This window comes from Apium graveolens, chromosome 2, assembly GCF_009905375.1.
Source record: "Apium graveolens cultivar Ventura chromosome 2, ASM990537v1, whole genome shotgun sequence".
Taxonomy (NCBI): Eukaryota; Viridiplantae; Streptophyta; class Magnoliopsida; order Apiales; family Apiaceae; genus Apium; species Apium graveolens.
Window position 1 is genome coordinate 30,445,118 of NC_133648.1, and position 17,526 is coordinate 30,462,643.

The following is a 17,526-nucleotide window of genomic DNA, read 5'->3' on the forward strand; positions in this document are numbered from 1 at the left end:
TCAGCATCAGTTTCCGGCAAGTTTTCAGAATCTGAGTCATCATCACTCTCAGAACTTGATGACTCAGTATCAGACTTTATGATAAGAGCTTTACCCTTGTCTTTCTTTGAGGAAGGTGGTTTGGGGGATTCCTCTTCAGCCTTGAGAGCAACTGTCCTTGACTTTCCTCCTTTCCTCTTGCTTCTTTGTTCCATCTCAAGTTCATGAGTCTTGAGCATTCCATAGATTTCATCAAGAGTTGTTTCATCAAGATTGTAGTTGTCTCTTATTGTTGTTGCCTTCAAATCCCAACATTCAGGAAGAGCTAACAGGAATTTAAGGTTTGTATCTTCAAGATCATACTCCTTATTTACTAATGACAAGTCATTCAAGAGTTTGACAAATCTATCATATACATCAGTCAATGACTCATTAGTCCTAGAGTCAAAGTGTTCATACTCTTGAGTGAGTATTGTCTTCCTGTTCTTCTTAACTGTTTCAGTTCCTTGACACCTTGTCTCCAGTGCATCCCATATCTCCTTAGCAGTCTTGCAGTTGATTACCCTGTTTGACATTACATTATCAATGGCACTATGCAATAAGTGTCGTACCTTGGCATCCTTAGCAATAGATGCTATATCTTCAGCAGTGTAATCACTCTTTTCCTTTGGTACGGTCTTTGCTGCTTCACCTGCAACTACAACAGCGAGCTTGGTAGGTTTGTGAGGCCCTTCCTTGATTCTATCAAGGTATTCTGGATCTGTTGCTTCCAGAAACATGGTCATCCTTACCTTCCATATGGGATATTCAGATGGTCTCAATATGGGAACTCTGATAGTCTCATATCGACTCTGAGTTGATGTCTTTGATGATTCCTCAGTTTTGGTAGGCTTAGTTGGAGTTTCTGTGTCAGACATGATTGTGTTTGGATCTTTAACTGTATGTGTGTTAACAGAAGGCTCTGATACCACTTGTTAGGTCACACTTTCACTGTAGAGGGGGTGAATACAGTGTTTATTACAACCAAATCAAACTTCAAGAACTTATGTAACAGAAAACAAACTTTATTGAAACAATAAACTCTGTTACAATCTGGAACTGTTATCTCTCAGTGATGAACAAAATATCACGAGAGCTGCTAGGGTTACAGTAAATAATATTCTCGATAATGATAACACTTATAGTGTAAACCCTATGTCTGTGTTTATATATTACACAGTTACAAGATAATCGCTAATTGATATGGAATATAATTCTGCTTCCTAATATATATCAATCAGATATCTTTCCTTCCAAGTATTCCATTCTTTACAGAATTCCTTCTTCATGCATATCTCTTCTTATGTTTATCTTGATCTTCTTAACTTTAATCAGCTACTGTCCTTATCTGATCGTCCTTCAGCACTTAAGTTCTGATATCTATCTCCTGATGCTTATCTCCTGATAACATAAGTACTGATATCCCTTAAGTTCTGACGTCCAGTATAAGTACTGATCAGTTAAGTACTGATTTGTTCTGTTCAAATAAGATCTGAAATCTAAACATAAAACATATTAGCCATGACATTATCAAATATATCTAACACTGAGGTTGAGGAGTAACAACGCGATGATGTTTTATTACTAATTGGAGATCGGATTGCGGATCTGATAGAGCGTCCTAACGCAGGACCGGATGATGTTGATATTGAGGATGTAATGGTTGAGGATGTTGTCCTAGATGGGATTGTTGCTGAGGAGGATCTCGTGGAAGATCCTAACAAGAATGAATAAAGGACCATTGAGGAATTGATGACCATAGTTAGGGAAACTACCAGAGGTAGGATTGGCCGGTCACTACCGGAGGTTCGTTCAAGTTTGTAAAGATAGTAGCCCCTTTGAAGCGGCTTACTCGTAAGACTAAGAAGTTTGAATGGACAGAGAAATACGAGAAAAGATTTTAACAACTAAAGCAAAGGTTGGTGGCGACCCATATGTTGGCGTTGCCGAATGAAAAAAAGAGATTTTGTGAATTGTAGTGACGCTTCGCATAAGGAATTAGGGTGCTTCTTATACAGCACAGCAAGGTAATCGCGTACGCATCAAGATAATTAAGGGAATATAAAATTCGATATCCCCACCTATGAGCTTGGGCTCATGGCAATAGTTTTGCCCTAAAGATTGGAGGCACTACTTGTATGGAGAGAAGTGCGAGAATTACCTAAGCCATAAGTGCTCTAGTACATTTTCACGCAGAAAAGAGCTCAACATGTGCCAAATGAGGTGGTTAGAGCTAATCAAGGATTACGATTATGAGATTCTTTATCATTCGGGGAAAGCCAATGTGGTGGCTGATGCCCTTAGTAAAAAGGAGAGACTCAAGATGATAATGTCTTTGAGAGAGTTTATAAGAGATTTTGAGAAGATGGAAATAGAAGTGAAGGTAACCGGAGCCGGTACCGAAAAGCTGTTTGAGATTGCAATAGAGACCGAATTATTGGAAAAGAGCATATTGTGCCAGAAAAAGGTGATGAATGAAGGCAGAGAGCCAACAAATAAATATGAGATTAATACCGAGAAAGATGATAAGGGAATAATGAGGTATTTCTATAGAATTTGGGTTCCGAAAGTTCAAGAGCTTAAGGATGAGAACTTAGATGAGAGCCATAGTTTGAGGAATAGGATTTAAGGCAAACCCTGAATGTGATAGTCAGGGAGGTTGCCATCAAGAAAGAAAGAACCCATAACATAATAGAGTGGAAACCAAGGTTTTTAATGTATAAGATAACCCCGATTATGGGAGAAGGTTGAAACATTTCATACTAAGGAAACAGAAAGTCGAGTAAGGAAAGGAGACCCGAGACGGTACTCCTATACGGAAATTCATGGACCTGTCTAAACAGAACTTATACCTTATTCCCAACCACCACCTGAGGGAAACAATGTAGTGGGAAATTCTTTCAGGACCTCTAAGTCGCTAAGCTCTCAGAGTTCCAAGGAACAAGCTGACCCAGTCGAGGCAAGAGCCTGGCTAAAGGAAATATAGGAATTATTTGAGATTCTAAATGATTGACGAACCACAAAAGACTGTTTTTATCACTTACCCTCCTAAGAGAGAGACCACCCGCTGGTGAAAGGCCAAGGAAGGCACGGAGCAAGAGATTATAATAAACTAATTTAAGTTCAGTCAATTGTTTTCGGGAAAGTACTTCCCAAGGTTATGGAGATAGTGTAAAAGCTTTAGAGCCAGAACAAAGGTAGACGAGTATAATGAATTAGGAATCTAAGTTGTAAAAGTTATCAAGATTGTTCTGAGGACACGAATCCAGAATGACGGGATGTTTGAAATCAATGCTTATGTTGTGTTGGTTCATGAAATAATGATAAGAGAAAGGAAAATAAAAAGAAACTGAAGTGGAATGGAATATAAAGGCAATAGAGTTTGAGGAATGATAAGGGAGTTGGGTATGAGGAAACCCTAAAGACTCGTAGCAATATAAATAGAAAAGTATGCATTCGTCAGGATGAGGGTGATTCACCATGAGTTAAAATTGATGGTTGAGGGCATAAGAGATACATATATTTTATCCCCTGTGAGTTGGGAGGATTTGAGGGAAACCTTGAGATAGTTCGAAGGATAAATAATGAGACGCGGATAGACTGAGGAGACAAGGAAGTAAGAAATTAGGAAAATTTGGATGAAGGAAGTGACCTTCAAGAATGTGAAGTGTAAGACCGGTGGCTGGTTACCCAGAAAGGGAGACGCCAGGTATGAAAGATATCCCAACATTGAGATGACTGTTGAGATAAACAACAAAAGTAAATAAGGAATTATTAAGAAGAAGTTCACGTTGAACATGACCAATATCTTCCAGGTCATCCTTGTTATCGTTACCAAATTAGGCAAGAAAAGCGGATGACCATTGTTATCTTTTGGAGGCTATATTGATTGACCTCATTTTGAATACAGATGTTATTGTGAAATTAGGCATATACTATCGAGGTGGGAATGATTGAATAAGACACCCTTATCAGGGGTATATGACTTGATTTATCCATGGAAGGATGCATGTACCTTTTTAAAGGTGGAATTAAGGATAGAACATCGGTAACTTAAAATGAATCCTAGGGGAATGCCTAAAGGTTGGCATTTCACCCTTAATAGGGACAGTATGAGTTTTGACAGTATGATTGGGAAAGGGTTAAGGTAACAACAACCTTTAAGACTCAGTGGAGAAATTTTTCAGAAGTATATAGACAATGGTTCTAGTAATAGTAAATGGTATTTCGATATGCCCTGTATCTAGGGAATACAGGAGGAACTATTGAAAGATAACCTTAGAGGTTTTGCATGGAGAAAGGTAATATTCAAAATTCTCAAGAATAAAAATGTTGATAAAAGGAATATGACGTGATTATAATAATGCGAAGTGGGGCACGTGTTAAACCACGAGAAAGTATGGATCGAACCAGTAAAGGTCGAAATTGTTCAGGGCAATTAGGACCTAAGACAAAAGATGTTCTAAGTACGATCGAGAGTCAGTCGCGACAGTGATTAACCTCTAAAGACTGAGGCAATAACTTATGGAAAAATGGTGATTTCTTTTCTTACTCATCAGATTTTAAGGAAAACATCTTCACATAAGCTGTGATTGAAATGAGGTAGAAAATTTATTTGGAGGTGGTTAAAATGACATTGACTGTAAGGAAATTTTACTATCAGGAAAGGCCAAAGAGGTGGCCGACACTTTAAAGGTAAGAGGATAATTATAGGTGCTTGTGCCAAAGGAATACAGTGATGATGGTTAAAGCTATGAAGGTTGTATTATGGTTTGGAAGATTGACATTCCTTCTGATGACTGTGCAATACCCAGCCGTAATAGTAGTTTATAAAGGTTTAATTCGTGTAATCGCCATGAGCGGGCTATCTATCTTAGAAGGTACTATCTTTAGAATGAGCCTGGACCATGTTTCAAAAGGACTAAACGAACCTTTGAGTTAAGTCTTCTATCGAAGGCATATGATTAAGAATGGTATTAACCTGCTATCGTTACTTTGATTGAAACTCTTCTACAATTTTATCTACTTCATGTCATGAAAGTACGTCAGAGTTTGGAGTGTTCTTCATGAATTGTGATTGGTGGTTATGTTAACTCCTTAGGAGAATTAGATACGAGATGTATGGACTCCGTATGGTTAGCTATTAAGACTTCATAGAAAATGAATGACTACAGTAGGTCAGTGGTGGACCATAGTAAGGCAGCAATGATTCTGCGAGTAATGAGCTGATTACAACCGTGAGAGTTGTATTGGAATGGGTGTTGAGATTGAGTACCACTAATCGGGTCGTGGTAGTGTATAAGTTATCATTGATAGACTAATTAAGTAGAGTATCTACCTATTGAATATTATTCTTTCTTATCAATAGAGAGTCGTATTACTATACGAGGAAGGTTGCGGTGCAAGCATAGAATTCTATTAACGATGATGTATAAAATGAGATTCCAGATTCGATTTTCGATGTCGAGGGAGTTTCATAGGTGATTGAGTATAAGCTCAAGGAAGAGCATGGGTCCGTAGAATGATGGGTGGAATAATAAATATTTAGGCATGTGAAATACGATGCTATAATACTTGATGTTGATATAAATACATATATGTTTTGTTCTCCTATGACAAACCTCTATAATTCAGAGGTAGGTTCCAAGCCAGATATTTTATGGCAATATTTTTTTTCATATATACAATTCTCTTCAGTTCGTTCTTTTCTCTTCTTTTCATTTCATATAACTGAGAAGAACAACCCTTCCAGAAGGGGAGGTATTGTCGAATGACTATCTATCTGTGTGATAGAAGCCGAGTAGGATACCAGCTATTGTTTAATTGCTTGTCAAGTACTAAAGGCTGGCCACCTTCTGTACTAACTATGCAATGTAACAAGTGTTCATGATCATAGCGATCTCTCAACAAATTCCTTTACTTCTATATGATTGATCAAATTTTGGAAAATAGAAACAACTGAAAAAGGAGTAAGGTAGTATGCGAAATGGAAACACATTCGTGATACTAAGGTTGACGTGGTTATTAAAAGGTTATAGAACGCTAACGAGCAGAATTATAACCAGTATAATATTAGAAACAGAAGGTGATAGCGATTACGAACTGGAAAAGAATGGGTATTGAGAAGCAAAAGTTCTAATGTTAAAAGCTATAATGAGAGTCTGTGCAATAGACTTGAAAGAATTTGGAATGATCACTTAACGCGAATTAAGTTATCTTACGACAATAGATCATATGTCAGTATTGAGATATCGCCTTATGAGATCCTTGAGGGAAGACAATGTCGATCTCCCTTATGTTAGGATGAAGTTGTAGAGCGCAAGATGCTCGGACCCGCAGTAGTCCAAAGGACCAGGGATATAATAGATCTAATCAGAGGACGGCTGGTAGTAACCCAAGATGGACATAAGAGGTATGCTGATTTGACTCAAAAAGGACAAAGAGTATGAAATAGGGGGACTAGTAATGTTATAGGTATCCCCTTGGAAACCCTTGGAAAGGATTGATGAGGTTCGGAAAGAAAGGAAAGCTAAGTCTACAATTTGTTGGACCCTTGGATATATAAAGACGTTTGGGAAGTTAGCATATGAGCTAGCCCTACCCCCGAACCTGTAGCAAATTCATAACGTGTTCCGCGTATCAATATTAAGGAAGTGTAATTCGGATGCCAGATAAATAGGGGCATAGGAGCGCATAGATATGCAACCCAACGTAACCTATATGGAGCAACCAGGAAGGGTTATAGAGTGAAAAGGAACAAGTGCTTAGGAGAAGGATTATCAAACTAGGCAAAGTTTGGTGGTAGCACCACAATGTGGGAAAATTTACTCGAGAGTTAGAAAGTGCAATGCTAAGAGAGTATCCCTATTCATTTTCTATCTGATTCCGGGACGGAATCCTTTTAAGGAGGGGAGACTGTAATAACCCCAATTTTTGGAAATTTTTGAAACCCTTATGAATAGTGATTTTGCAGACTATGCTGAATGAGAAAACTTTTCATGCCACACTATGTAGGGGTTCTGATATGGATATTCTGAGATTTTATTAGTACTTTATATGGGATATAAGTGTATGTAAAGATCGTCAGAATCCAAATCCGAACACTTTGATTTTTCCCGGAAATCCAATAGATACGGAAAGAATTGAGTATAAGGTAACAGGATAAAAGGATTTAAATTAAAGGATTATAATAGAGGATCATAAAAAGGAATATAATGTATTGAGAAAGGTTAAGGGAACCTAAGTAATAAGATCCCGGGTATGATCCCTCAAACGATAAACGAAAACGAAAGTTAAGCGAACCGTGTAACAGATCAGCGGTCATTAGGCAAACAATTAGGAAGTTAATCAAAGGGATTAGAGAGAGTGATGTCACCCAACCAATGAGAAGAGGACAAGGAGGGAAAGATGACATCACCACATGACATAGGCATGACATGGGAAGGAAGGAGATGTGGTGGCTTTTTAACCACACAAAATCAAGGGCAAATAGGTAATTAACTAAATCAAACACAAAATCAAACCAACCAAGCCAAGCAAATCATCTTCATCAAAAAAATCAAAAAGAAACCAAGGCATTGTTCTTCATAGCTCTCGGCTTTTTACTATTGCAAAAGGCAAGAAATTCAAAACTCAAGATCCAAGCCTCCTAAATTGGTGAGTTAATTCCCTAATCATCTTTATGCTTAGTTAGGGCTATATCATGAGTTTAAGCCATCAATTCCTTCTCAATCTTCTTCATTTAATCAATGAAGAAGACAATGAATAGTGTTTTCAAGTTTTTAACTTGAAATTTTTCTTGATTTCCTTGAAGATCCAAGCATTCCTAAGACTTCTCAAAGCTTCTTAAGGCTTCCTAGCTCCTCCCACCACTTCAAGGAAGGTATATCATCTTCAAACCCTAGATTCCTATGTATTATAAGATGATTTTGATTAGTAGGGTGATATTGTAGCTTGATGTTTGTGATTTAGAGTTTGGGATTGAAATGGTATTGAATCGGATTGGTAAATCTTGTTGTTTTGGTTAAAAGAATGTAGTATAGTTAAATTCAAGCTTAGGCATAAGTATGAATGTTAAAATTAAATTGGTTGGGGTTGTTATGATATGATAAGGATGGATGTTGGTTGTATGTTGGATTGAGGTTGAATTGGGTTGGTTTTGAATGGTTTTAAATTGGGAAATCGCGTAAACATAGCCCTCGTAACGTCCGATTTTCTTTAGACTGTTTTTGTGCATAACATTAGGACCCGAAAACCCCCTGCTAGATTATGACCATTGCCATGTTTAAATAGTTCGTGTTATGAGCTTCGTTTTGATATGTAGTTCGTTCGATTCCGATGCACGGTTTAGGAGAAACGACCGTTTCAAGTAACGGCGTTTCGCGAACGAAACTTTTCCCCTCGCCTTACTTTGAAACATAGGTTAAAGACCAAAAAGGGTTAATTAAGGTATGAAACATTTATGGTAAGTGTGTTAGGCAGTTGGTAAGACACTCGTGAAGGAATCGCCTTAAAACTCGTAAAGGTTAAATTATTAAAAATGGTGGAGCCGAGGGTACTCGAGTGACTTAAGAGAATCAGTAAGCGCAAAATAAGCGTTAGAATCTAAGTTAGTTAAAGTATAGATTTACAAGTGACTTTGGTTTAATTCCAACTTACTTGTTGTTTATAGGTTACCAAACTCGTCCCGAGCCTTTTATCACCCCAAGTCGCTCAGGCAAGTTTTCTACCCGTTATATTGTTGTTGTGATGTATATGTGTATATGCATGATCTTGCGATATATTGTAGCATGTTATATGGTACATATGCATACCTGTTTCGTATTCTTGCCATATATATGTCTGTTGGTTCAGTTGATAATACCTATGCTAGAGGATAGCAGTATTTTGCATATACCCTTATTATAAGGACCCAAAAGGTGAAAACATTTTCTAAAACCGGGAGTCGAGGATCCCGAGTAGATTCTGTATATATGTATATATATACATATATATTTATATATATATATATGGTTATAGTTTTCAAAACTATTAATCGAATAAGGTTTATTCGATAACTTTATTTTATTTTATGAATATTATTTGAATATTCATTCGAGGGCTTATGACTCTTTATATTATTTATTGAATATTATTTCGAATATTATTCGAGGGCTTATGACTCTTTTATATTATTATTGGATATTACTTGGATATTTATTTGAGGATGTATGACTCCTTTATTTTATGAATATTATTTATAATATTCATTCGAGGTATTATGACTCCGCTTATTACTTATTAATATTCTTTATTGTATTAAAGAATAAGGTGTCGATAATCAAACTTATTTTTGATTATTCAAATAAAGATAGTACTTTCGTATAAGTATATCTTTGGTTATTTAATACTCGTTTCAAGTATAAGTTTTAATACTTCTACTTCAATTATTTTTATAAAGATTATTCTTTATGGGAATATTATTTAAATAATAATATTCAGACATTTTCTAAATATACTGGGGACTGATTTACTTCATTAAATCAGCTTTACTCCAAACACTCTTTAAAGTGTTTTCGAGTCTTCAAAATGATTTTTAAAAGTTAGAGCGGATCCCAAAACTCATTTTTATATTTAAGATCTTCCTTTTTAAGGGGATTTAAATACTCGCTCAAAACCTGAGGGATCCGGCTCTGTGGTGTATTTTATATTCGCAACAAGGTTGCAGTTTTGGTAAATGAATTGATTACTTACCCAACGTTCGGGAAGTAAGTCCATCTATTGAGTCGGCATAAGCAACATGGGCTCAGTGGGCGTCCATGATAGTGTAAGTGGCTCAGTGGGAGTCCATCAAATGCATAAGTGGCTGAGTGGCAGTCCAGCATAAGGTCCTATTACGACCAGGGTGATGACCAGTAGGGAATTCGTCCATCTACTAGTAGAAAAGGTTACTTATTGGTATCTTTGCCTGATCAGCGAGATACCTGGTTTATGCCAAAATTCTTTTCCTTTCCCAAAATTTATTGGATGTTTCAAACTCTGTTCATACTTTACATGACAGAGGTTTTCAGGAAATGTATAAAGAAGATGTATATGTGGATATATATATATATATCAGAACTTAATTAAGTATATCATAACTTCATTTCCTTTAATAATATTTCAAAGGTTTAATCTCTTCAAATCTTGTCTTGTAGTCTCATCTATGTGATGAACTGGTAAAAGCTCATTATACTTTGAACAGTGGTAGTTCAAGTAGCTTTATAAATGATATAAGTATAGTGAAGTATTTGGTAACTTCATCCCTTGTTTTTACTTATATCTAGTAAGTAATTATCTTACACAGGATAAAAGATTCTAGTAAGTATCCATTTAGATACTTATATTATTGTTATCACTTTATATTATCTTGCGAGCTGTAAGGCTCACTCTTGCTTTATTTCTTCATCACACAACAACAGTTAGGAAAGATGGCCAGACTCCAGCAGACCCAGCGCAAGCGCATGGGAAGCGTCCCGCGTCTTCCCGATGATGTTATGGCTGCTATAGCTGCAGAGGTAGATCTATTGGTAGATCAGGCACTCTACTTTTGAGAATCAAATTATGTATAATTATAACTTATGGCAGATAATGGCAATTAACTGTAAATTATCAAGTAATCATTTTGGGTTGTAATAACTTTTAAATTATGGATTTAAAAACTTGTACTTATTTCAATTTCATCTCTGAGACTATAACGGGTTGTGGTGTGTGTTAGTGTGGGGTCACAGCATAAGGTTATTTATTATTAATTAAGTGAAGTGATATTATGGAAAGAAAGACCGTGACGACCCGGATCCCCGACCCCGGATCTGGGGGTGTTACATAAACTATTTACTTGCAGCTTGCTGATATGGTTGCTGAACAACATTCTGATTATTGCTCCAGCTGAAATTGGGATGATTTCTATTATTAGGATGATAAGTAGCGGGCACAGGCTGTTGCGGTCGCTGATAATTGTTCATATACTGAATAAATTTATTAGCAAGAGAACACTTATCTGTAGCATGAGAGCCTGCACAAAGATCACAGACAATAGCTATTTGATTGACTCCATAGTTGGCTAAAGAATCGACCTTCATAGACAGCGCTTGGAGCTGCGCTGCAATAGCTATAGCCGCATCAACTTCCAGAATACCTGCTACCTTCCCAGGCATCATCCTCTGAATTGGGTTTTGATACTCATTTGCAGCCATAGTTTCAATGAGATTATAGACTTCAGTATAGCTTTTGGCCCACAAGGCGCCTCCAGAAGCTGCATCGAACATGGGCCGAGATTGGGCCCCCAAACCATTATAGAAACCAGTGGTCACCATCCAGTCAGGCATACCATGATGTGGACACTTTCTCAACATCTCCTTGTAGCGCTCCCAAGCTTCGCACATAGATTCTCCTTGTTGCTGCGCAAACTGAGTAAGAGCAATTCTCATAGCTGCAGTCTTGGCCATTGGATAGAACTTCACCATAAACTTTTGCGCGAGATCTTCCCAAGTAGTGATGGACCCAACTGGTAAAGAATGTAACCAGTCCTTAGCTTTGTCCCTCAGAGAGAATGGGAAAAGCCTCAGCTTGATAGCCTCATCAGTAACATCATTATATTTGAAAGAACTATAGATATTGACAAAATTCCTGATATGCATGTTGGGATCTTCAGTCGCAGCACCTCCGAAAGAAATAGAATTCTGCACCATCTGAATAGTGCCCGGCTTGATTTCGAAAGTATTGGCCTGAATAGCCGGATGAATGATGCTTGACTGACTGTCATCAATTTTAGGCCGAGAAAAGTCCATAAGAGCTGGATCAGCTGGAACTATATGATCACCCATTATTACAGGTTCTTTCTTTTCACTCTCTTTATCCGAATCTTCAAAAACTATCTTCTCCGAAAAGTCAAGAGCTGAATCTGTTTCCTCAGCTGTATCTAGATTTCTCTTATGGGTGCGAGAAGCTGTATGCATAAACGCTCGCTAGAGTACCTGAAACACAACCGGAAGCAGTAAGTAACAAGTCTTAATCAATGAATCCTAATGACCACTGATGGCAAGTTCATAAACTAAACAAATTAACACTGAGTCCCCGACAGTGGCGCCAAAAACTTGTTAGGAACAAAGCATGCGCTAAATAAATCACGCAAATATACGCGTTCGCAAGTAATATAGAATGATTTCTAGTTCGTTCCCACAGAGACTCTAATTAATTATATTTAATTAACACTTACTCACCAATGTATGATTACTCTTCAATGTCAAGACAATAATAATTAAGATTGATTAACTAATATTAACTACGAGAATTAAACACTTAAATTATCAATATTAAACACACATGAGATCATTACTTCATTACTACTTCATTCAATAGTTATTGTTATTACCCTTAGCATGTAATGGTGATGATATTAATCAAACAACACGAAACTGATAAACGCCAACTTTTGTTGTACGAATACCATTCTACCAAGCATCCATAATTAAGATAGAAGTTGAATAGGCATCAATTATGTTGAGACCCTATATGTCTACAGAATTTGACAATATAACAATTTAAGCGCAGGTTATTTATTATGATTACACAGGGTAAGTAAAACGGTTAGAGTTACCCACTAATCATGCGTACAATACATTAACCTATGCTAGCATGGCAAGTTCTAAATCTCAAGATTCATTGTCGCTTCACAAGAGATTAACAAGCTATCTTACATGTTCGCGACACACATAAGACGAATAAGCACAACCTATACTAGATATCATACAATCACCACATACCAAGGTATTAAACAATTAACTAAAAAAATTTATAGTAAATCCGCTATGACCCCATGATCATGATTAGCCCATGATAGAACTCATCATCACCATGCGTTCATATGAAAACATGATATAACATAACGATATAAACTAATAAAAATACTTAATAAAAACAGAGTACGTCACAAGAGTATTAAGGTTCAAAGAGTAAAGAAAACTAGCATCCACTGTTATAACGAATTAAAAGAATCACAAGATAAATGTATGCTTCCTCTTCTTCGTTGTTGCATGCTAAAATGGTCTTCTTGATCTTCTCTTCTTGTTGCTTGTTGTTGAAAACATCTCCCTAATAGGTTTATATAAGAGTCCACAAGAACCAGCGCCAACAGAAGCCCATTAGAACTTGAATTCTAAAATCCAGAATTAAATTTCCCGCACCCAGGCGGCCGCCTCCTCCTTCCAGGCAGGTGCCTGCTACCAGGAGGTTGCCTGCTCTTTCCAGGCGAGCGCTTGCAAGCCTTCTGGAAAAATCCAATTTTTGCTTCTGATTTTGCTGAATTCTTCGCACAACTCCCCGCAACTGATTCCAAGCACTTCCCTTAGCTTATTTTGATGAAATTCTCCTATCTAAACCAGTTATACCCTGAAATGCAACAACACTTGAAAACGCATTAAATACACAAAATACTCGAGTTCAAGACATCAATTCAAGCCGCTATAAGACGTTCTAAGTGGTATAAAATGCCACTTATCACACCCCAAACTTAAATCGATGCTTGTCCCTAAGCAGCACAGACTCAAACTCAGAATAAAATATGCATGAATGCAAACTTTATGAATGCAACGATCCCCATCGCGATGACTAAACCAACCAACACATGACATATCAACAATGCAATTAGTCGACTAGAGATCAATCAAATCACGCAAGCTAACATACAACTAGAAACGTGGTGTGTGCGAATGCTTAACAGATATGCTTCGAAACTAGATCAATCACCATAACTTAATTATCCTCAAGGCAATCACAAGATTATACGAAGAATATATTCTAGACACAAAATGACTTATAAAACTTCAAGATCATTGGAGTTTATTACGGAATCATGCTTTTATTCAACACATAAACAAATGCCTATTTGATCGTATAATGAGTGAGGTCCACAAAAGACTTATGCAATGGTATCCATTTAGTGAGCGTTAGGTTAGCGGATCCCATACTATAAAAGCCTTAGGTCACTAGGCACAAAGTCCCCTAAGAACTTAATAACTCGAATACCAAAGAGCTCACTCGTGATCAATTATGCATTAAACCATATATTTTTTCTTTTCTTTTTTATTCTTTTTTATTCTTTTTTTTTCTTTTTTTTTTCTTTTTTTTTCCTTTTTTTCAATTTCTTTTTTTTTCAATTTCTGAGCAAGTGTGTTTCGCTCCATCTTGCTCAACCCTAGACTACTCGTATACAATATGAGCCGGCTACTAGCCATTTGACGCCTAGCCACAACTAGCAATGAATTTCAATTTTTACTCCAATTTTATCTTTTCATGCCTTTTATCATTAAGAGCCTATCATACATTCTAAGCATAAGCAATAGATTAACCTCAAAAACCATCAAACCATGACAACAATCTAGTCCTTAAGCATACTCTAAGACTTAGTGAAATTACAAGTGTTTCTAGCATGCATGTCAACCTAACAAGATTCAACATCACTCTAACGCTATCACTACACTCGCATCAATATCACATATCAATCGGTAAAGCAACATAAAAGGGATCATGGTATATGCATGAGCTATATGACATGATAAATAAAGCTATAAAAAAACTAATGGCAAAAATATGCACAAAAAAGGGATCATGGTATATGCATGAGCTATATGACATGATAAATAAAGCTATAAAATAAAAAAAACTACTTGGCAAAAATATACAACTATATGAACTAAACTAACATGAAAATGCAACTACATGACACACATACAAATACGTTCCTTAAGTACCACCCCCAAACTTAAAATCTTCACTGTCCCCAGTGAAGATAATAGAAAGGAACATAGGGTATACCTACTCAGAATCATCATCATCATCACCCTCAGAGGGTGGAGTGTCAGGAGGTGGATAAGCAGAATCCTCACCAAAAATGGGCCACTGGATGTTAGCTCCAAGCCCTCTAAATGCAGTCCCAAGTGCTAGGGTGAGCTCCTACGCAAACCTACTCTGCGACTCATATATCACATCCATCTTCCTGGAAAGCCTCCTGTAGTGGACATCAGCCAATCCCAAACCATCTACTCATTGGGCTCTCGAAGAACCTGCCTCCCCCTGAGCCTGGCTAGACATAGCCATGGTAGCCCCAGCTGCTGGACGTCCTCCTGGGAGGTGATATCCCAAACCATGTGACTCGGGCTCTCCACCCGTCCACTCCTACATCGCATTCAGCGTCGATGAATCAATAGGAGCGGCCGGCATCTGCAGCTGCTCATAAGAAGGCCACTAGACTCCAACTGTCTTGCATAGCTTAGTTAGAGACATACAGAATATTGTACTGCGACTTCCCCCTCAAAAACTTCAAAATCCCTTGGCAGATGAACTCACCAAAGTCCACATAATACTCCTCATTCAGAATCCCCCACAACAACCTGGCTCTCTCAACTGTGACCTCATGTACATGCAAAGAAGGAAGAATATTAGCACAAATAAATGCATTCCAAGCACGAGCATACCTGTTCATGACGACAGCCGGGAAAGAACGATAATCGTTAGATCCCCTCTTAAACTTCCACACTGTACCCAGCTGACAGAGAGTATCAATAATCAAGTCTGAGTCAAAATCCTTAGGGGCCTTTTCATTCCAATTCTCCTCATGTGGTTTCCTTGTCGCTGCCCAATAACCCAGTGAATCGCCTCGGGCTTATAATCAACAGTAAGCCCGCGAACAACAGAAAACCCATTCTTGTCGGCCTTGGCATTCGCATAGAACTCGCGAACAACACTCATCAGTACAGCCTTAGGTGACTCGCAGAAAGTAATTCATACCTTCTCTGCAATCATCGGTAACAACTCACCATCCCTCCCCCATGGCAAAAACCCCCTCTCCTTCATAATCGGCTTAGTAAGCAGCTTGGTATACTCCTCTTTAGCAGCCCTATCCAACAATCGGGGCCTCGCAGCAATACTCCTCGAAGAATCAGTAGCAGTCGGATTGGCACTACTAGAAAAAGTAGAATAGACATCGCCTCTTTTACATCGGTTGCTTATTTCAATGATGTAAAAAGTATTTTAGACATCGGTTTTAAGCAATCGATATCTTTTGTGCTTATAAACATCAGTTTGTTAGAAGAACCGATGTTAAATATCTGTTAAAAAAATTTCAGCAGCGCGCCTTCCCCATTCCCCCAGCCAAAATTTCATTCCCTCTTAAATTTCCCACGTTTTGCCTTAGTTTATTTTCAACTCTTCCCCCTCTTTTCAGCTTTATCCTCGAATATACATTTAAAAAAACACAAAATCAAAAATCAAAGCTATCAAAACTATCAAAACTCTCTCTGACGGAAGAACATCTCTCTCTCTCTCTCTCTGTCCATCACTCTTACTTCCCCTCTCCACCCATCTTTCTGAACTCTCAACGTACAACCCTAAATTCAAAACCTAACTTTCCAAATTGAAACAAAGAACTCACAATTAAGATCCCGAATTTGAATTATATCTTTCAATTACATGAACCCTAATTCTTGTTTTCAATAAATCGTTCAATTTGTGTTAACTAGGTGCAGATGAAGTTCCAATCGGCCTATCTATGTTGTTATTTATCCTTATTCCGCTCGAATTAGTAAGTGGTTTTCAAATTTCAATTTTTAGCTTTTTAACAGATTTGTTGTTGTTTTCAGTTATATATATATATAACTGATTGTGTCTCTTTTTCTTTTATTTTTGTTTTTACACTTTTGTTTTAGTTTTTTTGATGTGTTTTTGTTTTTTATTGGATGTGAATTATAAAGAACTAAGTGCTCATGGTGATTACTGTGAAGAAAGCCCGTTGCCTGTTATCTGGGACGCGTTACCTTCAATTACGGTCGTCGGAGGACAGGGTACTCCTCTTTTCTCCTTGTTTTTTTAACTCTGTCCATAACATTATCGTTATATTCAAGACGAATCTGTGAGCTATAATAAGTCAGGTTTATACACCCAAACCTCGCTGCCGAATACTTGTATTCTTACATTATATATATATAGTAAATGCACGAGATAAACATAATTTATTGTGGAAAGTTTGAGGTAATTTCTTGGAGGTAATTTCTTGGAGTTAATATATTATATGCTCATTTGACTCTGTTTTCATTCTTAGTTCTGTAGTGAAGAATTTGGAATCAGCAGATACAATGTTTTACTTTGTGTGGTGGATCTTTGGGTTTTATTGGATCCAGTTAATCTTAGTACTATGTATTGATGAATATAGTTGTATGCCTTGCTTGTAATTTGTGTTTAGATCCATGTATGTTGTCATTGCTATTGATTGGTTTTACAAATTATGTTAGTGAATGTTGTTGTTCTAGTAGGTAAAGTTTGAGACTTTTACATATACTAAAGACTTGCTTTCTGGAATTCTGATATCTGTGTTCTAATTCGACTTTAGTACCTTTTTGTTAAGGTTTTTAATCTAAAACAACCATCCATGTTTATCCTTCATGATGTTGTGGTACCCATTTTGAGATGAGCTGCTTCTAATTTGGCTGTTTCGAG

General features: G+C 37.2%; 2 pseudogenes; both read left to right on the plus strand.

The window, feature by feature from the left end:
- Positions 1-17,526, plus strand: part of LOC141687389 (chalcone synthase 2-like) — a 116,452-nt pseudogene that overhangs the window by 86,896 nt on the left and 12,030 nt on the right.
- On the plus strand, positions 11,362-11,476 carry LOC141709247 (small nucleolar RNA R71; annotated as a pseudogene).